Genomic DNA, 23,529 nt, shown 5'->3' with positions numbered 1-23,529 from the left:
AAGGGCAAAAAACAAAGCAAAACCCCAGGGCTAGGGATATAGCTCAGTGGCATAAGCGCCTGCCTGGCAAGCACAAGGTCGTGAGTTCGATCCCCAGTACTACAAAAAACAAACAAACAAACAAACAAACAAAAAAAAACAAAAGCAAAACCCCACAATGTACCATTTAAAGTAGGTGTATTCTATGGAATGTGAATTATATTTTAATGAACATATTTTTTAAAAAGTCAACAGAAATCTAGCCATGAAGTCCAGTAATCCTTGTCAGCCCTGACTTTTATCATCTTTAATACCTGGCAGTGCTAAACATCCCTGTTCTTTGGGCAGTGCTAGGACTGACCCAGGGCCTCAAACAAGTTAGTCAAGCACTTTATCACTAGGCTATATCACCCTTTTTGAAAAACTTTTGAGAAGAGGCCTAAATTGTCCAGGCAGTCCTCAAATTCGTAATTCCTGTCTGAGCCTCCCAAGTAGCTAGACTTATAGGCAACATAAAAAGCCAATTGGTTAATTTAAGTCCTGCTTGGGGCTGCTTCATAGCGGTTTCCATCAATGTACCACTTGCCCAGCTAAACATCCCTCTTCTTGAGATGCTTCTGCTTTTATGTGGAACTTTACTTCACAATTTTCCATCCTATAAACTACTCTTGCTTAGTCTTTCTTCCATATGCCCATAATCTCCCTATACCTTGGTCCCATTAATAATCCCAGAGTGGTTCTTGGTCACCTTCTCCTTCTGTTCTCCCATGTAGTAATAATGTACTGTACTGGCTTAAACTAGTGCCCCAGTCTCAGCCCCAGTTCTGATCCATTTCCTGACTACTTTCACCATCTGCAGGCTATTTCAGAAACACTTATTTCATTATTTCTCAAATTTAACGTATAAAAAGAAATATTATCCATTTACTGAGTCCATTTACTGTCCATTTACTAGGTAAAAGGTCCTAGGTTAAGCCCTTTACAAAATCTCAACCCTTTATTAATCTATTTTATAAATGAGAAGGCTGAACATTAAAAATCTAGTGTTAATCTGTTCTTAATTTACCTCTCTTAACTCACCAGGTACACTAGTGTTCTGTTTTTTCTCTTCTGTGTCTTTCCTCTACTAGTATCACTAAAGTATACAGCTGAAATCTCTCTTTCTCCTAACATTCCATAGTTGCTAGGCTTCATCAGTTCTATTTTGTGTTCTTATTGTCATTATCACAGTTTAGAAGCAATGTTCATGACAGTACTAACGTCTAGGCACTAAAAAGTGTTTTAAGTTTTAGACTAGAAAACTCATTCATAAATACGTTTAAAATTCTGACTCTCAAGATTAGCATATATTTGACATTAATGAGATGGGCTTTAAATACATGTATCTTATAAAATTAACGAAATCTCATCTTGTACAAGAAGAGGGCTGTTTTTTTCCTAACTGACTTACCTTTGGTTGGATTACACAGTGATGATAGTACTGCTGCCAGCACAGTCTATGCTGACATAACAATGCTACTTTTAAAGAAAATATACTTTTTTTATTATTAGTTTTGGGAGAGGCCATGAAAGAGTGGTTTATAGTCTATAAGCTATAAAATACAAAAATCTCTTCATTGTATGTATTCATGGCAGAAAGTTCAAGCTTATGAACTGCAATTGTGTTTCAATTAATGATCCAAAGTTTTCCATAAAATCTCACCATTTCTGTTAACAAAAATGTCACCATCAAACCATCAAACAAGGGTACTTTTGAAAGTATCTTTTCTAGTTATAGCTTTATGACCACTAAATTTAAAAATGTCTTTTTTAGTATACGCCCATAGCACATCTTAGCTGGATTTAGATGATTAAGTTAAAAGGAGATTAAATTTTTCTAGCATTACTATATAATCCTAACATTAGTACTAATTATTCTTTAAGCAAACCTGCCTTTGCTCAATCATTAGCCCACTATAAATAATACTTCTGAATTACTTCAGGTTTTGAAGATACTAGATCCCTAGTATTGTTTAAATTTTATCTTGGAAGCCATACACATCTTTGGAAACAAATCCTGTACGCAGTAGTTTCCTTTTCCTACAATTTAGGTATAGGGAATAATATGAATGCTCAATCTTCAAAGACAGGCATGAAACTATGTAATTTAAACTTAAAAAACCTCTACAGAAACAAATGTAAATAATGAACCTTAATGAAGAAATGACAGTTCACTACTTTTTTTTTTTTTTTTTAATAGCAGGAAGTTTATTGAGAAAGATAGCTTGTGAGAGAAAGAATACCAGAACATGGGTTGACCAAGGAGTGGACTTCTCCAACAAAGTTTCAGATAGCAAAGTTCTGAGGTGGGTAAAATGGGGGTCAAATTAGAATCAACCAATACCATTACAAGTATAAGCACTTGGCTAATGTTGATCCAATATGTTAAGTGCATATTTGTGACATCGTTATCCCTGGCCTATAATCTATAACCTTAGCCTTGTCTTTAGTCTTAGTTTTACTGGGAGAAGATGGCCTAACTCTAATGAGATTATGGTCTGTTTATATGGGAAATCCTAAACAGGTGGTACCAAAAACCTCAAAATTCCATTTATGCATTATGGAATTATGGAAACCTGGCCACTGTAACTCTAATCTTCTTGAGAGGCACCAGCCACAGTTCTGATGCTTTCTCATCTTGTGCACTGACTCATTCCAGAACCTAATCTAACAGCCTATAATATTTTTACCTAACTTACTCGTCTACAATACCTAAATTTCTCAAAATGTGCTGAGCAATTGAGATTTTTTGGGTCTTTCCTAGGGTCCCATGATGGGCACCCTCCCACTCAATTCTCTCTTTTCTTTTTTTTTTTTGTTATTTTAAAAATAAAAGGAGGAAAACATTGACAGACAGACCACCTTTTACAAAATAGCAAAAGAACAGTACAGACAATACAGAGTTACAAAGTAGTATGAAATTAACAATGCTTGTTGTATTACATATTGGTATCTTCAAAGTGGTTTCTCATGAAAACAGATAGAGACATGCAATATTGATCAATCAAGGGACAGTTCACTACTTTTAAGACAATATTAATCCAAACAAACTTGTACTAATCCAAATCTCACCACAAATTTACAAATATATTTAAGATGAAATCAAAGAGAAACTATGAGAAGTTCTAAAATCAAATCTCTTTTGTGTAAAATCACAAAATTAATTTTCTACAACCAGATCCCCTTACCTGATTCTCACTTTCAAACAGAAGAAACCCGTAAGTTTCTTGAAGTTCTTCTCAAGTACAGTTACTTGCTTGTTTTTGCTGGTAAAAGTTTTGTACTGTATAAAGACAAAATAACCAAATGCTTAAACATAATGTCTCTTGCAAATTAACTTCTTAAATATAACTCTGGAGTCCTGCTAAAACACTAAATTAAATGTATTGTTTTTCGATTCCCAAGAACATAGTACACTCTTAGTGACCACATCAAAAGATATCTGATCTCATTTCAAAAATGACAGCTAAAAAATATTAAGCTTATATACCAAAAATGATGGGCCTTTGCCTTTCAAATATAAACAAGACCCTCATAGATACAGTGTATACCAAGTACCTCACCTCATTTAAGAAAATGTCATTTTTCACAAAAGTCACTTGACTATACTGAAAATCAAGCTTAGATGTAGAATCCAAAGAAAGAGGTATAGAGAATTGAAACTGCCTTCTGGAAGAAAGAATCTGTACTCAAGGACACTATCTCAAAAGCTGTAAAATACAAACAAAAATAATGGCACTATGAAAACTCAAAAATGGGGTTAAGAAGGGCACCATGAGTATTACTCAGTGTGTCATCTATTCCTTTTCCATATATGTAAGAAATTAATGATGTGTTCCTGGCTGCCACTGTGCCTGTACCATCTTTTTTTTTGTTGTTTTTTTTTTGGTTTTTCTCCGGTACCGGGAACCGAACTCATGACCTTGCGCTTGCCAGGCAGGCGCTTTGCCGCTGAGCTAAATCCCCAGCCCCGTGCCTGTACCATCTTAATGAATTTTAGATGACTTCTCATGTAAAGAAAATAACCTAATTAAGTCATAACTGAGGGGAATTACTTTTAACACAGGAGTTAATATATGCTCTACCACACCCCGTATACTTATTGTTTTAAAGCTGCGCAGTATGCTATAATTCAGTTGGCCAAAAGCAGATACCACTGTAGTATCAAGGTAGCGATCAACAACCGCTTAGAGGTTTTTGCCTTTCGTTTATTTTAACCTACACCATGTTCTGATAAACTTGCTCTACCCACCTTTCCATCAAATTCCCAAGTATGTCTGTTAGATTATTTTTATGAGGCTTAGTACTGTCCACTCACCAAACACAAGAAAAATCATTCTATCTCTGGGTTCTATCTCATCTTTTCCTCAAAACCATGTAATTTAAGCTTGAAAAACCTCTTCAGAAACAAAGTATCTATGTAAATAATGAATCTCAACAGAGAAATGACAGGTCACTCCTTCAAAAAGTTACTTATCCAAAGAAACCTGTATTAATCCAAATTTCACCACAGGGGGAGCCAAACCAAGGGGAGTCTACTCAGTTTTACATCTTATGGGTTGTATTATAATTTTTTTTTTTCATTTTACAAAATGAAACCATACTATATATTTTGAAAATGCTTTTAAAAAACCATACCCATATGCTATCCCCAGAGATTGTGCCATGACCCTTTGGAGAGGCAAGTTAGTACACTTGATTTATACATTCATTCAAAGTTTTACTTTTGCTTAATTTCACTTTCTCTTTCAATACCAGTGCTGTGCCAGGAATGGTGGTATGCCTGTAATTCCAACACTAAAGAGGCGGGGGCAGGAGGATTGCTGTGACTCTGAGGACAGCCTGGGCTACATACTGAGTTCAAGGCCAGCCTGAAGTATATAGTGAGACCCTGTCTCAAAAACAAATAAACAAAACTGAACAGTGCTGTAAAGAAAAAGGTGTGATGGTACATGCCTATAGCCCCAACTAGTTGGGAGGCCAAACAAGTTTACTTGAGTTTGGTGCCAATCAGGGATCCCACCTCAAAGAAAAAAAATATAAAGATATTTTGAATAGATTCAAATACAAAACATCAGTGGTAATGATAAAACTATATTTTTCTAATTATGTGCACTCCAAAGTTCAGCCTTGAGCTCTTGGTGATCCTCTTGTCCCATCTTTCTAGGAATGGATTAATGCATGCATCACCCACCAACCTAGCTAATTCATAAAATTATTCATGTTCTCCCCATTTCACACAATATACCCTGATTTATGAGTTTAATTAATGCATTTCATAAATAAACAGCCTTGTTTTTACTGAGCAATACTTTTGCTTATTTATTCAATGTTATCAAAGTATTAATGAAGAGGTGACTATTCCACAAAGAAACCTAGAACACTTAAGGGGATACCCTGAAAAGTACCTGTCTGTAAAATATTCACAGTAGGATGAGGATAGACATACACATGAACACAATGTACATATACGTAAACACATCACACATCACACACACATGTCCATGCATAAACATCTATAACAGTGAAAACATCAAAGATAACCTAAAGTGTCATCAACAGTGAACACCAAAAACAAGGTAAACTGGTGATATCTACTACAGGTCATTTTTGTTCAGCAAGTTAGTAAGTTGGGTTTTGGGTACATGGCTCCTGTATGTTGGTATCTGTTGTTTCCCAAAGGATTTAGGGAGAAGCAGTGCTGAATACCAAAACAAAAAGGTAAAGACCACCAAGTAATGCCATAATGACTGCTCTTAAGGAGTTTGCACAAACAAAAACAAAAACAAACTATGAGAAAACAGGGCAATAAAATGCCTCCAGAAACTCCCAACTCCCCCAAAGCAAATCCAAGGGGTACCAATGAAGGGGCCGGGGTGGCCAAATTATATAAAATAATAAAAGAAGAAACAGAGAAACTCAAAGATGATGTCACTAAACAAGGGTGTTCTACCCTACTACAACAAAATATATTCTCAGCAGCACACAAAACATTCTCCAAAACAGCACACATACTAGCCCATAATTCTTAAGTAAGTACAAAAGAATTGAAATCACCCCACATATACTGATAGATTTTGGTGCAACGAAACTAGAAATCAATGGCAAAGGAAAATACAGAAAATACAAAAACAACATGATGACAAGTAATATACTCGAATACTCAGTCGGTCACAGAAGAAATCAAGGAGGAAATTAAATAGCTCTAGGATCAAAGGACAGTACTAATACAGCATATCAGAACCTATGGGAGACAATGAAAGCAGTCCTAAGAAAGAAGTTTATTGCTGTGAATGCCCACGTTAGAAAAACAGACCAAGCCCAAATAAATAACGTAACAACCCACTTCAAGGTCCTAGAAAAACAATTCAATCCCATTCAAACCCAAAGCTAGTAGAAGGAAGAAAATTATAAAGATGCAAGCAGAAATTAATGAAACTTAAGACACAAAAATACAAAGACTCAATGAATCAAAGAGCTGGTTCTTTGAAAGCATAAACAAAATTGAAAAATCCTTGTTGAGGGCCAGTCCATATAATTTTGGGGGAAAAAATAATTTCATAAATAAATTGTGGTATGTGGAAACAACTCTGTGTGCCTCCAAAGTTGAGACCTAAATGGTCCTGTGATGCTGTGATGCTCCAGGGCAAGATTACATCAGCTGAAGACATCCTAGTTCCGAGAAGTAATAAAAGAAAAATAATAGTAATTTTAAAAAAAGGTTTCACCTGAAAGAAAGGACAAACTCCTTATAAACCTGCTATCTCATCCCAGGATCCTCACCAAAAAGCCTTATCAGTATAAGATCACTACTGCCCTCTGAGTCTTCCAATACTCCCTCCGATAATTGTGTGCACTCAATAAACAGTGGCTAGCTTGGAGTGTCTTTATCTCTCCCATTCCAGAGGCACTAACTTCCCAGCCCCCCTGTCATGCATTACTGAATTTGTTTCTGTCTCTTATTTCATCCTTTTGCCATACCCCTCACACAACTGGGGACCTTGGACAGGTCCCTGATAATCCTTAGCCAAACTTACCAATAGAAGAGAAGAGCCATATTAATGTAATTAGAAATGAAATAAGCAAAGTCACAACAAACACTGCCAAATCCAGATTAGTAATAATGACTGTGAAAACCTGTACTTAAATAAATTGGAGACTCTAGAAGAAATGGACAGATTCCTAGACATGTATGCATTACCAAAACTGAACAGACCAGTAACAGGAATGAAAACGGAGGAAGTAATTAAAAACCTACCAACTAAGAAAAGCACAAGACTGGATGGATTCACCACTTAATTCTACAAGAACTTGAGGGAAGATGTATCACCAATTTTCCTCAAACTCTTTAATGAAATTTAAAGGGAAAGAGTAACACCAAACTCATTCCTGAAAGCTATTATTACCTTGATTCTAAAACCAGATAAAAATTTAAGTGAAAAAAAGAAAACAAAAAACTACAGGCCAATGTTGGTAAGAAACACAGATGCAAAAGATATTGGCACACAAAATGCAAAAAATCATTAAAAAGATGCTCCATTCCAAAGATGCAAGGATAGTTCAACATATGCAAATTAACAAATGTAAAACACCACTTACACAGAAGGAAAAAAATCATATGAACATCTCAATAGATGCAGAAAAAGCTTTGACAAAATCTAACATCCATTCATGATAAAAACCCTGGAAACAGGTACATAAGGACCTTATCTCAATCTAATCCAAGTCATTTATGACAAACCAATAGTAAACACCATTTTTTACTGGTACATATTTGCAGAACATAATGTTTTCATTCCTTGTGTGGAGTTGGTACATGTACATCTCTTAATTCCTTTTATTCTTTTTTATCCCCTTTTTCTCCTCCTCCCCCTCCATCACTAGATCTCCTTCCCATTTGAGAAAGGTCTATCTCCCTACTTCCTGTTATCTACCTTTTATTTTGTTCTTTATTTATAATTTGTTTTTCTTATACAAGAAAATCCATGTGATATTTAAACTGTGTGTCTAATATATTTCCCTTAACGTTATGGTCTCAAGGTGCATCCACTTCCCTACAAATGACTCTATCTTTCTTCATGGCAGAGTAGTATCCCATTGTGTATAAATACATTTTCTTTATTCATTCGTCAACTGATGGACATATAGGCTGTTCCCAAGATTTAGCTATCATGGAGATACACACACACATACCTATCTTGCTCTAATAATATGTCTCTGACTCAGGAAAATATGTAGAAGGAAAATAGCTGGGTAAAATGGAATTTCTATTTTTAGTTTTTTGAGGAATGTTTGTAGTGATTTCCATAGTGGTTGGATTAGTTTACATTCCCTAACAATGTAGAAGGGTTCCTTTTCTCCACAGCCTTGCCAACATTTCTTTGTGTATGTGGGTTTTTTGGGGGTGGGGGGGCAGGTTTTGGGAATTGAACTCACAACCTCATGATTGCCAGGCAGGCACTGTGCTGCTGAGCTATATCCCCAGCCCACTTATTTGACTTCTTGATGATGGCTACTCTTTCTGGGGTAGGATGGAATCTCAGTATTGTCTTAATTTGCATTTCTCTAATATTCAGAGGTGGAGAATACTTCATGTATTTATGGGTAAGTTGCACTACTTCTATGAAATACCTATTTCACTTGGCCATTTTTTGGTTGGGTCGTTTATTTTGGGTAGTCCATTTTTGGGGGGTTCTTTATATATTTGAGATATTAGTCTTCTGTTTAAAGAATAGCTGGCAAAAGTTCTTTTCCCTGTAGGTTTTCTTTTCACTCTGCTGGTTCTTTCGCTGCGAAGAAGCTTTTTAATTTGGTATGATTCCATTTGTTGATTCCTGGTACTATTTCCTGTGCAATGGGGTTCTGTTCAGAAAGTCCTTGTTTCTGCCTATGGTATCAAGAGTTTTATCTATTTTTATTATCCAGCAGGTTAAATGTTTGTTTCAACATTTATTTGATCCACTTCGATTTTAGTTTAGTACATGGTGAGAAACATGGATCCAGATTCAATCTTTTGCATATGGATAGCCAATGTCCTCAACACCATTTATTAAAGAGGTTACCTTTTCCCCCAGAGTATGTTTTTGTCAAAGATTAAATAGTTGAATATGCTTGGGGTTGTTTATGCATCTTCTGTTCAGTTCCACTGATCCTCATGTCTGTTTTTGTGCCAGTAACATGCTGTTTTTATCACTGTAGCTTTGTAAAATAACTTGAACTCTAGTATGGTAATGCCTCATGCTTCGGGCTTGTTACCCAGGACTAATTCTGCTGTTTTGGGTCTCTTCTGGTTCCATACGAAATTTAGGATTATTTTCTCCAGTTCTGTGAATACTCTGGATATTTTAATTGGGATTGTGTTAAATCTGAATATCATTTTGGAAGTATGACTATTTTGACTATACTGGTTTTACCCATCCAGGGATCTCTCCATTTTCTGATGTCCTCTTCAATTTCCTTTTACAGAGTACTGTACTATGGTTTTCATTATAGAGGTTATTCACTTCCTTATGTTAATTGTTAAGTATTTAATTTTTCTTGGTGCTGTTGTATTTTCCTAATTTCTTGGTGGGTTCATTGTTGGTGTATAGGAATGCTATTGATTTTTGTGTGCTGATTTTGTATCCTGCTACATAGGTGAATTTATTGGTACTAGCAGTCATGGTAGAAAGAACAACAACAAAACAGAAAAATTAAAAAAAAAAAAACAAGTTAGACCCCTCCCAAAATAAGAGATCCTGATCAGAACATGAAATGAAATGGAAAACTTACAGAAGTAGCAGTACTGCAGTGGCAAGCAGAAACACTGAAACAATACACAGGATTTGGCGGCAGACTTATGTAAGTCAACAGGCACTGATCAGGATCATTCCCAGACTATGAGGTCCTAATCTCTGGTAATCTAAGGCTTATACTAGATAAGCAAGCAGGAAGTACAGAGGCAAAATGGCTTCTCAACTGGGGACTGGTTCTTATAATATGCATCACAGTGACCAGCTAGCTATGCATCACAGTGACCAACCGTTTCTAAGAGACAGGAGCAACGGATTTGGAACCTGGGCAACTAACAAACTGAAGCATACTGGCTGGGAGAGGGGGCATGTTCTGCTACATTTCCCACCTCTTTTACTTTTCCCAGAAAATCTTTGCTTGGCATAATTACATGTGATCTTCTAAGACAAGGCCCAACTAGAATTTTGGCCTGTCTATTCTATAACATTACTCTGGCAAGGTAGTAAGGGAGTTAATCTGATCTAGGAGAGTGTCCAACGTGTCTTGGATGCTTATCAAATCTTGGCCAAGAGTTTGATTGAGTATTCTGTTTTCTTGGGGCAACCGTCCATAGAGTTTAAGGCAGGGAAGTGAGGACTGAGGTAAGCAGAACCGAGGTCAATTAATAAAAACTACAGCTAAGCAGGTGGGCAGAGAAGTAAGAACCAAGCTGGATAGCACAGTATCAAGTACATGTAGGAGGCACTGGGGTAAACAGTCACACTTGGAATCCTGTGAACATTGTCCTCCAAGCTTTAGCTGTGCGTTAACCTGTCAGCATCCAGAGTGAGAGGAGCAAGGCTTGGAGTGTGTTGTCTCTTCACAGTGAGCCCTGGAGGAGCTGTCTAGGTAAATTTTTTAGTGGATCTCAGGTTGAATTTCTGAAACTTGTAGAGGTAATTAATATGTATCTGGGTTATATGTGTGTGTTGGAATGTCTACAGATACAGCTGGTCTTTTAACTGGTTACAAGCTATATGTAGTTTTTATTTAATCTAATTTTTTAGTTACTTCTACAGATGTAGGCCAATTGTTGCTGCCAATGATCAAGGGTAGGCCATATGTAGGGTTGATTTTTTACAGCAGGATCCTACAAACTTCTTGTCTTCTCAGTATGGGTAGGTAATGGGAGGTTGGGGCCAGTGACACAGATGCTGAAGCCTGAGCTGGCTACAGAGGTATGGGTGCCAGAACAATGGCTTGAGCTTGCAGAAACAATGGTGGGGGCAGGTTCTGCTCTGATCTTCTGGGAATAGTAGGTAAAGTTTTTCTGGCTGGGGTTGATCTTTCAGTCAACTGGATCCCCAGAAAGGGCTTAGGCCTCCAGACTGGATTATTTTGTGTTGGTGGTGGGTTTCCAAATGGCAGTTTGTTGTGCAGACCTGTAGGACAGTTTTAGTCAAAATAGTTTTGTCCAAGGTGACCATAGCATATCTAGCCTGTCCAACTTCATTCCTAATAGAGCTACTTCCATCTGTAAACAAGGTGTATTTAGCATCTGTCAGGGGTCCAGTTTTATTTTACTTATTTATTTGTGTTTTTGAGACAGGGTCTTGCTATGCAGTTCAGGCTGGCCTTGAGTTCATTTTGTAGCCCAGACTGTCTCAAACTTGCAATTATACTCCTGCCTCAGCATCCTGAGGGCTGGGATTACAGGCGTTGTGTGATATGTGGTAAAACACAACCTTAGCATGTGAAAGGGCCTCGGCTTGTCCTTAATACATAAAACACACACACACATACACATCCCAATTACAGTAGTTACTGTTTTGCCAATACTTTGTATATTTGTTTATATAATTATGAATACTGCATTTTGCATATATATACTACAGCCTTAATTACATACCAAATCCTCAATCTATATTTGATTATTTTAAAAACAATTAACTTTTATTGCATATGTACTCAATAACCCATTTACTCAATACAACCTACAGATCTTCAATATTTTCTCAAAGTACCCTGCCCTTTTCTTTCAGAGTACTTATTTACAATTAACTAATGTCTTTTTTCCTTAATAAACCAAACTCCATGGCAGCATATATCATATCTGTTTTGTTTACCACCAATTACCTACAATTTAGCTCAATGCTGGCACATACAGGATGTTTAATAAATATATACTTGGTAACTGAATGAAAGATTACTTTTGGTATTTAATTTGTTCCAAAACTAAGAAAAAAGATAAAGCTTTCCAATTCATACAAATTTCACTACTAAACTTGACAAAACATAAAAAGAACTATACAGACCTATCACTAGTGAATACTGACATTAAAATTCTAAATAATCCATTGGCAAAGATAACATCAAGATATTAAAATAACAGATCAGTTAGGAATCACTCTAGGAATACAAGAAATGGGATAGTAAACAGTAAATCTGAATTTTACTAACCATATCAATAAGTCAAAGAAGTTTTGGCATTGGATGAGGAAGAAGAGCCACAAGTCAGACTGTCAAAAGGGTGTTACTAACAAATTCTTTTCCAGTAGATACCTTATAACACACAAATTGTGTCACTGCACATTTTTTATTTATGCATTTGTTTTATCATACTCAATCTGAAAAACAAAGATGCTCCCAAAGAAAGCTGCTTATTTAATAATATAGAAAAATGGCCTACCTTAAGATATTCAGAAAAAAAAAATCAAGATATATTATGTACAGGCACAAATTCCCTATGATAGTGATCATCATGCACATCAAAAGTGAACTGGGCAGGCATGATGCTGCACACCTGCAATCCCAGCACTCAGGAGGCTGAGGCAGGAGGACTGCTGAGTTTGAGACCATCCTGGGCTACATAGCAAGTTCAAGGCCAGTCTGAACTATGGAATGAGACCCTGTCTCAAAAAAAAGTATCAATAAAACTAATTTTAAAAAAAGATGTTCAGAGACTTTCGAGAAGATGGTAGAGTGGTGAGCAGCAGAAAAAGCACCTCTCTGAGATTTGGTGTCCAGATGTTGGAATATAACAATGTGAGAAGAAAGAGGGAAGTGGGCCCCTAGTATACAGGAAGGACCTAAAGCTCAAATTGAAGCCCATGGGGAGAGCAAAGATAGAGTTTTTAACAAAAGAGGATGTGACAAGTGGCACTTTCTACCTTAGCCCTCACTGCAAGAGAGGGCAGATCAAACCTGCAGATACTTGGTGACTACTTGTGACTTCAGAGGTCTCCATGGAGAAATGCACCAATGAAAAAGAGCAGTGGATGCAGCAGACTGCAGTGGCTGGTGAGTTATTTGGGTTCAGATATCCTCCAGGAGAGAGCAATTAACTGATAGCCACCTTGAAGAGGGACCAGCTGAGCTCAGAATTCAGAATAGGTGCAGGTCCATTTAGTGACTCCCAGTGTCAGGGTGAGGCTGCTGAAGTCAAGCTGGCAGGAGGCCAGGGACTGAGCTTCAGTGGAACTAAAGGTGCAGGCTTGTTGGGATTATCCATTACCCCGCCATAAATCAGTGGCTGGCTCTTTGGTATTAATCAACACTGATCTGGACACTGCACATCTTATCTGTGACAGCAGAGAGACACCTTCAAGTGGACTTTCTTTTCGTATTTTTTCTCTCTCATTTTTTTGTTTTTCTTTCATTATTTGTTGCTTTTAGGTAAACATGATTTCTAGGTTTTTTTTGTGTGCTTATGTTCTTGTTTTTATTTCTTCCTTCTATTTTCTCCTGGTCTTACCGGTTTCCCAAAGTTTAAGTAATCTTCCTTTGTTCTCCAGCCTTGCTTTAATCTTTTCCTCTTCTTCTATTTCTCTTTTTTCCCCCTTACATCTTTCAAATTTTCTCCCCTGTTGGTAAAATTGCCATATCAAGGGCTTATTTCTGGTATACCTTTTTCTAGTTCATTTTTGATTTTGTTATATAACTGCAAATCTAGTTCCTGTGGCTATAGGTGGCATATTCACAGTTTGTCAGTTTCTAGGTTGTGTTTGATGCTATTGTTATTGCTGATTATACTACTTCAGCCAAGGAGACATAATTGTTCTAATCAACTGTTCTCCCTGGTATACCAAGATTGAGACTGCCAAAGGGTCATAAATGATACTATAGGCCAGTGCCAAAGAACCAGGGGCTGGGATAAGCAGGCAGCAACTTCTTATCCCCAGTAAGTAGAAGTGGTAGGATCTTGCAACAGACTCAAAATCCAAAAGACAGCTTTACCTGGAAGACATCTCTGAGACAGAGTCATTTTCTATGGATTCTAAATAATAGCAATAAAAGTGCATGACAGAAACAATTTACAAATATCAGCCTAGGAATTAAGCTAAAAAACTAAAAAAAAAACAGAAAATGAAGACACATAAACAAGATGCAACCCCAGACTTTCAGCTCATCAAAGGCAAAACCAGGGGGCAACAAGGTAGAACAATTTGATAGCCACCCACCTGGACTCTCTGAAGTGGTAACAATGAAAGTAACAAAGCTAATGAACAAGGCTCTGGGAAAAAATCAAATCAGAAATAATTTCTCAGATAATTACAGAGATGGTGACCACCATCAAAGACATGACTAATGACTGTACAGCAGATATGATAAAAAAAAATAGAGGAGCTTAGGAAAATGACCATAAATGCCCAACATAGGAAAGAAATGGAATCCATAAACAGATTCAAACAGATATCCAGGAAATTAAAAATATCACTGGAAGTATACACAGCAGAATTAGCTAATGTGAGGACAGAATATTATACAGAAGATAGACTGTGGTTAGTGATTAAGAAAAGAAAGATTTCATAAAAATAGCAAGGAACCATGAGAAATTAATCCAGTAGCTGCTAGATGATGCAAACAATAATGAAAAATTGATTGGAATCAATGAAAAAGCAGGATAACATAAACATTAAAAAAAAAAATACCTGTTCACAAAAGTAATGGCAGGGCTGGGAATGTAGTTCAGCAGCACCTCCCTGGCAAGTATGAGGTCATGAATTCAAATCCTGGTAAAAAAAAAAAAAAAAAAAAAAAAGTAATGGCAGAAAACTTCCTGGGCAGGGAAAAAGAATTTGACATACAGTAAGTGAGGCATATAGTAGCTATGTTAAAAAGAAATCTACACCAAAGCATATAATAATCAAGGTTCCAGAAATTTGACACAAAAACAGAATATTAAAATCTGTTAGAGGGCTGAGGGTATAGCTCAATGGCACAGCACCTACCTGGCAAGCTCAAGGTCCTGAGTTCAATTCCCAGTACAAAAAAAAAAAAAAAGAAGCTGTTAGAAATGAGAACTAAGTCACCTATAAAGGAAAGCCCGTCAGAATCACAGCAGACTTCTCAACACACCACTGAAGTCAAGGAGAACTTGAAGTATTTCAAGCCCTAAAAGAAAACAACCTCCAAACCGGATTGGTGTACCCTGCAAAACTATCTTTCAAAATTGATGGAGAAATAAGATATGTCTGTGATAAAGACCACTTGAGAAAATTCATGAACACCAAATCAGCACTCCAAAATGTTCTAAGGAGATAACAAGGAACACAATTCCATCAATCCCAACAGAATGAACCCACAATGCAAGCAATTAAACCAAGGGGGGGGGGAATAAAATTAAAGGATAATTCAACACATATCAATTATAACCATCAATGTAAACAGTCTAAATTCACCAATCAAAAGAAACAAAACAGCAGAATGGACCAAGAAGCAATATCCAACAATATGCTGCATACAAGAAAACAAATTCAAAAACAAATTCACAGATTAAAATTTAAAGGATAAAAACCCAGAAAAAAGCAGGGGTAGCTATTTTATTTGCAGATAAAGTAGATTTCAAGCTAAGACTGATTAAGAGAGATAAAAAAGGTCAATAAATCATTGTAAAGGGAACAATCCAAGAGGAAGAGGTAACTATCAAACATATATGCACTAAATACCAGTACCAGTGCACTCAACTCTATAAAAAAAATTAACAGACATGAAATATTAAATAAGCATTAATACAATTGTAACAGGGAAACCCAATACCTGCTGTCACAAACACATCAACTAGACAAAAAAAACTGAACCAAATGTTTGAACAAATATGCTTTCTACATGTCTACAGAGTGTTCCACCCCACAACATCAGAATACACATTCTTCTCAGCTGCACATGGGACATCCTCCAAAACAGACCACATACTAGTTCACTGAAGATGCTTAAATAAATGCAAAGAAACTGAAATTATGCATATTACCAGACCACAGAGCAAGGAAATTGGAAATAAATGGCAAAAGAAACTGCAAGAGCTTCATAAGTGGATGGAAATTAAATAGCACTCTCCTTAACACCAATGGGTCATACATGAAATTAAAGAAATTACACAGATTCTACAATTATCTAAGGCCAATATAACATACTGGAACTTATGGGACACAATGAAAGCAGTCCTACAAGGGAAAATTATAGTGATGAATTCCCACATCAGAGAAAAAGAAGGAGCTCAAATAACCTAATGGTGAACCTCAAGCTTCTAGAAAAAAAAGAGCAAGTCAAGCCCAAAGTTCATCCAATGGAAGAAATTATAAAAATCAGAGTAAAAACTAATGCAATGGAGACTAAGAAAACAATCTGTTAGAGAATCAATGAATTAAGAAGTTGGTGTTTTGGAAGACGAGGAATGAAAGGGTGAAATCATAATAGATCCTGCAGAAATTGGGCACACCCATGTTTATAGTAACACCATTTGTAATAGCCACTCCTGGAAACAGCCCAAATGCCCATCAACTGGTAAGTGGATAATGAAGATATGGTGTTTTTATACAATGAAGTACTATTCTGCCATAAAGATGGATAAGATTGAGACATTTCTAGCTAAATCAATGCCTTGAGGGCTATACTCTTAAGTGAAATAAATTGGACACACATTCAAATATCACATGGTTTCTCTGATGTGAGAAACTGAAAGTGTAAATAAGGACCAAAATGTAAGTTATTGGGAAACTGGAAGAAAATGTTCAAATGGGAAAGGGAACAAGGAAGGTGGGTAGTGGGCAGAAAAAGATGGGACAAGAGAAAAAAGAGAATAGAAGGAAAAGATGGAAACAAAGCTTCTGTAAATAGGAGAGAAAGGGTGGTAGGAAGGTGAGGGGAATGGGAAAAAAAGGCAGGTCATATACAGGCACAAACTCTGTATGATGAAGGTTATCATTCTGTATATCTAAAATTTACCAAGAAAATAAAAAGTTAAAGATAAAAATATAAGATGTTCAGTAGAAAGAAAAAATTACAAAAGAGCACCTTTATATATACATATATATAAAGCCTTAAAGAACATACACCACAATTTTAGTAAAGATCATCTTCTGTGTAACATTTATCAGTATCTGGCATTTTTCTTGTTTATCCATCTTCTTACCACTAGAGTATTAGCTTAATGAATACAGGGGCATTATCTTTTTCAATACTGTATCCTCAGTGCTCAGAGCAGTGGTAGGGAGACCTGGGGCTTACCTCTTCTTACCTCACAGTGTGTGTGCAGGAGAGGGTTGTGCCTCTGCCTAGCCAGCTCCTGCTTAGGCCCCTTCTGGCTAGCAAAGGCCAGCAAACCAGGGGCAAGCCCCCAGGGAGCCAGGGTTGGACCCATGAGGGAGGGTCGCTGAGGAGGGCTCAGGCAAAGTTAGCACATTTTGAAAGTCAATGAGGCCAATCAGGGTTCCATTTCAGTGCCTGTGGATCCTACACCCTGCACAGCCATGGCTTGGGGACCTAGCAGACCCCACCTAATGGCTGCTGGTAGTAGGGGGATGACTCCCAAGAGCTCAGGGTCAAGAGACAGAGTAAATGCAGTCAAAGCTTAAGACTGCAAGCTCCATTCCTCCAGATGTGGGATTCTGGGATGTCTCACTAACCTTGCTAGGAGAATGGTTTAATGTTATTTTACAAGGGTCACTCCAAGATCCAATTTTTCCCCTTGGTATTGAAGTCTGAACCCTTAAAAAAAATTCCCTTGCCCAGAAAGGCTCTCACTAAGTCATTAAATTGTCCAGGCTGGGCTCCAACTTGCAATCCTTCTGCCTCATCCTCTCAGAGTGCTGGGATTATAGGCATGCACCACCACCTGGGCCAAGATCCAATTTCTTAAGCATTGAGCCTGTGGGTACTCAGTACAGTAAGGATACTGGATTATAAATCCCACAATGAATTTGATGTCCATGCTCTTTTCACTATGCTAACCTCAAAATCACTGTCCTATTGTCTTTATGTGTCCTTGCTGGCTACCATTTCATGGGGTTTTATTTTGCATTTACAAAAAATAAAAGGCCTTCGATATGGTTTTGAATACTCTAGACAACTTCAAGAGAAGCTGATACCAGCACCTGAAATAGAGCTGGGTGCTCTTTCACCCCACTAAACAATGAAGTCCTAATAAAACTCACCAAAAATAAAACCAAATGGCGATTGGAGGTGAACTACTTGAAGCCAATTCAAGTGCATTTTTACTTTCAACATTACGTTTTAATTAAATAGCCTAAGATAGCTACATGCATTTCCTCGATGAAAACCAAATGGTCATATGAATCACCATTACTGCACTGTATATAACATAAACAGGATAATTTGAACTCAAAAAGCAAATTATTCAAATTTATAATGAATTATATCAATTACTTCTGTGCCATTTAAAACAGAAAATTCACTTAGGGTATTTTAGTTTATCTAGCAGAGAAATGCCTTTTTTGAAAAAACGTATTTTGAAGTTGGGTGTGGCAGTGCACAGCTGTAATCCCAGCCCTCAGGAGGCTGAGGCAGGAGGATGCTGTGAGTTTGAGGCCAGCCTGACCTATACAGTGAGTTGAAGGCCAGCCTGAACTGAATAGCGAGACCCTGTCTCAAAAAGACAAAAACAAATGAACATATTTTGGAGATTGTATCTACTGAATAAAATGAATTATACCTATATACTATGACTTTTTCATGTACCTGTAACTTGTTTATTTTTAGGCTTTATATTCAACTTTCGAAGACTGTTTTAACATTTTCAAAATTCAACTTACTATAAAAAGTTTCCAATTATCAATCTGATACTTATAATGTTATGCTTATCCAGTGTCTTAGTATGCTGTGTAAAAAATGCCAACAAATTCTTCACAGACCATTTTCTTTCTACTCAAGCTTTTATTATTACATTTACTGTCTTAAACTTTCTATATTAAAGATTTTTACTGGAATTGTGTCAAAGTGTATAAGGTGATTTAGAAAGAAAAGTTAATAACCACTGTTCTGACTCATTAAGCTGCGTTTATGAATTTGCTTTACCATTAAACTATCAACCCTTAGTAAAATGGTTGCATCAAGCTCATTACTACACTTAAAAAAATTTATACTGTTAAATGGTTTTGTCCCTCTTATTAGAAAATCCTAAGAATAAATTGCTTTCAGTAGCAATTACATTTTAAGACCCACCTTTGGATTCTCATATGATGATGATGGAACAAAGATAATTTTTTATTGCCACCACTCTAAATATATCCCACCTCAAATGATGCTAGGCACAGATAAATATGGAATTTCCACAGGAGTGAAGTAGGTGCCTCAACTGAACAAACTAGGCTTCAGGGACTGGGGGTCTTTGTTCCTTTTCCTAATGAGGTGAGGGAGCAGGTGTACATCAAAGATTCTAAACTGGTTCTATTTCACATTGCCAATATAAAAACACAATTACCAAGGGATTTGGTTTTCCAATTAAATATTATTAACTCTTATTAAAAGAAACCAGAAAATACATCCCAAACATATCTCTTATGATAAAAGCAATAATTAAAAAAAGAAACCAATCTTAAAAACAAATGCAATCAAGTTAACCAATAAAAGCAAAAGCTGATTTTTTAAAAAAAGACTAGTAAGAAATAGGTAATCTTTTAGCAAACGATCTAGAAAAAAAAGAAAACATGATAGTGGGAACAAAGGATACAAGCACAAATACAGGAAAAATATTTCTAAATTATAAAGTATCTGAGACAACTTACACCAATATATTTAAAAATTATAAAAATATCTTTTACTTATTTCGGTCTAATTGGAAGAAACATTTGAATAAATCAGTAATGAAGAAAAAAAACCAAGACTAGTCAAGTTCACAGAAAAACCCAATAATCCATTTACCACAGTTAAAAAACTGGTACAGCCACACAACAAAACTGTGAGTCCCAATATATTTACTTGTGAGGATTTCTGGTTCTTATGGATATGTAGAGAACAAACATGGTATAGTAAAAAATAGGGGTAAAGAAGAATATAAAAATACATATTCAGTCAGGCATGGTGGCGTACACCTGTAATCCCAGCACTTGGGAGGCTAAGGCAGGAGGATTGTTGGGAGTTGGAGACCAGCCCGGGCTACAAAGTGAGTTCAAGACCAGTCTGAACAGCATAGTGAGACCCTGTCTCAAAGAGACAAAAAACAAAACAAAACATATCCATATACTCAAAGCTCTAAAATGAAAAAAAAAATACTAAGAGGAACAAGAAAGGTGGGGAATGACTTGGATAGGTACAGGGAAGAAAGACATTTTTGAATGTATACTTTTAATTGTTTAAAGATTTTAATCATGATTGGTAGCAGGAAAAATTTACCAATTTGTATATAATGTATGTTAAAAAATTCCTACAAACTAGGAAGAAAAAGCACCCAAAAGAAAAAGTAAGAAATATATGACTAAATACAAAAGCAAAGAGTGAACTAGTTAAAAACATGAAACAATATTCAATTTGTCTTAGAATGAGAAATGCAGTTTATTATCACAATAATATATTATTTCACTTTCAATATGCCAGCAAAATTTAAAAAGTTGGGCAATATTACACATGGAGAGAACAGAGAGGTTTTTATTCACTGTTGCTGAAAGATTAAGCAGAACTACCATTTTGGAAATGTCAGCATCTAATAGCCTTCCAATGGACCCAGTAATTCCACTACTAACATGCCAGAGGGAATGTATTTTATATATGCACTTGGAGCTATGTATAGTGCAAGAATGTTTATGGCAGAACTGACTACAACAGCCTAATGATGGAAATAGCCAACATGAATACAGAATATATTAGTTACAATATATATTTCAACATAAATGAACAAACTATATAGCAGGGATTCACAAAGGGGGGATAATGCTAATACATGTGATTCTTAAAATATTATATTATGGAATGTCATCATTTAGAAGGTCTACGTAATTTAGTAAACCAATACATTACAAAAGATCAATAAATGAGCAGAAAAGCACTTTAAAGGGCAGGACAGACCTCAAATTTTAATGTCAGAATATGAGAAGTTCACTTACATGGTTTCAAATCCTACATCGTAGCTAACATTTAAGAAACTGTTAGTATAAAAATGATGCATATCAACATAATTACCAGTAAAGGTAATTAATTATGTGAGGTCAGATTTTTTTTCTCTATACTTCAGCAAAAACAATATACTGCAACAGACTAAATGCCAAAGTAGAACTTTAGTGATTAAAAGAGACATTAAAGGTACTTATAAAACCATAAAACAGGCTGGGAATATGGCTCAGCAGTGCAGCGCCTGCCTGGAAAGCGCAAGGTCCTGAGTTTGATTCCCTAGTACCACAAAACAAACAAAACAAAATAAAACAAAATCCACCGAAAAACAGTGTCACTCTTGTCACTAATATTGTGGAGTGGATAATTACTTTACATTAAAAATGTGAATTACATTAAGACATAATGGGTTTTTTAAATGTTCCAATAAATGTAAGTATATACAGTATATTTAAAGTTGGTCAGTTCTATCGTCTAAAGTGATATTTATCAATAGATATAATCTACATAAAGGAAAGATCTTCAGGTCTTCAATAATTTTCAAAAATGCAAAGAAGTCTTGAGTCCAAACAGTTTCTAAACTGCTGAACCACAGGCACGTACTTCAACATGGCTGAATCTCAAAAATATAATGTTTAAGAAAAACAGTTCACAGCATATACAGTTTGATTCTATTTGAAGTGCCAAAACAGATGAAAAAAAAAAAAAAAAAAAAAACCACACTGATTAAGGAAATGTATATCCGTGACAAAACTGTAAAACGAAGGTAAGAGAATAACACAATAATAACATAAAATTAATAATACTCCATGGTGATGGGCAAAGAATGTTTTCCTTCTAATAGGCACAAAAAGTCTGTGGTGTTCCATTAGGCAAGATCCTTTTTAAAGAGTACATATTACCTTATTTCACAAAAAATCTAAAAGATACAGGAAAGCATATCTATTCTTCTAGAAGAAAAAAAATAATGTTTCTTCTTCTCAAATTAATCTATAAATTCAATGCAATTACAAAATTTCAACAAGATTTTGTATAGAACTTGAAAACATGGTTCTAAATTTCATCTTGGGAGAAAAACACAAAAGAACTCAAAACATTTTTCAAAAGAAAGTACCAAAATATATTATAGGTGAAATATTTACAAAATACAGTGCTAGCAAACAAGGAGTTAAAAACCGCACCTTTTGCGAGAGTAAATTTAAGAATATAATCATCTGAGGATAATTTAGCACTTTACCCAGCATTTTCCTAAGGACTCAATTCTACGGAAATACTGTCATGAGCACCTGAGGAATGTTTGTGATAGAAAAAAAAAATTACTGCAGCACTGTTATAAGGAAATCTTGAAAATAAACATCCACCAACAGAGAAAAGAAAAATACATGAAACAGTTAACAAATATTAGGCAAGTTTTTAGGCACTTCTCAGATTTTAATTCATTTGTTTGGACCAAAGGAGATACGATGGATTTCTTTTGAAAGAGAATTAATTGTATTTAGGCAAATGTACACAACACACATTTTAAGCACTTTGTCTTCCTTAATAATTACAGTAACTGGGCAACTTAGTCACATTTTTTTTTGGCCTGAGCTAGTTACTGATGTACTGAAGACACTGTACAGTTATCCATTCTACAAGGCAGTTCTCCAACAGAAGAGTATTTGAACATTTGCTTTGTTATAAACCTTCTGGGAAGGATTACCACCAGCGTCAGATTCAAGAATATCGACTATTAAACGATCACTGCTTTCCCTTTTAACGCTTTCTCCAGGGAATACGGCGGGTCCCAAGATCACGCATACTATTATACAGCAAGACAACGTACTTGTTCAACACTTACGCTGAACAAACATTTTCATTAATCTTATTCTAATTTTACCTTACAAGGAGGAAAAAGAAAAGAATGTTTTACTTAAATTTATGAATTTCGAATTGACAAGCTAATACTAAGAGAAACGAGAATTTTCAAACTATCTTCCTCATATTTTGAGGTTCATTAGCCAGTTTTTACCAGAAAGTGCTGGTTGGTGCTGTCTTTTGCCAAACTGCTGGGCTGCGCGGACCAACTTATTGCAGTGCTCCTCATACATCACTCCGTTCGCTGCCAAGTGACCTTCCCTACGGGCAGACCTACTTTACTTCTCAAAAGGTCACACCGTGACCTGTGCTCTGCAGAAACAAATGTGTGTGCCAAGCTTCACGAAGAACTTAGGAATCGATTTTCTAGCCCGTCCAGGTCCAGTAAGGGAACCTGCATCCCCAAGGAGGTGAAGTTGCACTCCGCCACGCGACGCAAACGAAAAGTTTCAACTGTTCTGGATTTTCTGCCTCAAAATGGGGAAAGCCGAATTTCGAAGCCCTAGGATTTGCCCTCCGGTTCGGACTTCTAGACCGGCGAAACTGAGACCGGCCGCAGGGTGCAGACGGCGGGATCCCCTCAGCAGCAACCGAGCGGAGCGG

At 36.3% G+C, this 23,529-nt stretch overlaps 1 protein-coding gene across 8 annotated transcripts in view; it reads right to left on the bottom strand.

Moving 5' to 3' along the window:
- Fam208b (family with sequence similarity 208, member B) overlaps positions 1–23,529 on the bottom strand; it is a 66,821-nt gene that overhangs the window by 42,832 nt on the left and 460 nt on the right. For 5 of the 8 annotated variants that reach the window (XM_005383842.2, XM_005383847.2, XM_013513664.1 and 2 more), the window contains exon 2: positions 3,207–3,301. The gene's annotated coding sequence lies outside the window, so the exon portion shown is untranslated. Of the gene's footprint in view, positions 1–1,045; positions 1,135–3,206; positions 3,302–14,660; positions 14,682–23,080; positions 23,104–23,529 lie in introns of those variants that run through there. The other 3 variants (XM_005383843.2, XM_013513662.1, XM_005383845.2) reach the window with 3 other exon arrangements.

The sequence above is a fragment of the Chinchilla lanigera genome, unplaced genomic scaffold (genome assembly GCF_000276665.1).
Source record: "Chinchilla lanigera isolate Chin_1 unplaced genomic scaffold, ChiLan1.0 scaffold00020, whole genome shotgun sequence".
NCBI classification, from domain to species: Eukaryota; Metazoa; Chordata; class Mammalia; order Rodentia; family Chinchillidae; genus Chinchilla; species Chinchilla lanigera.
The sequence above is the reverse complement of the archived record's forward strand: the minus strand, read 5'-3'. Positions and strand labels throughout refer to the sequence as shown.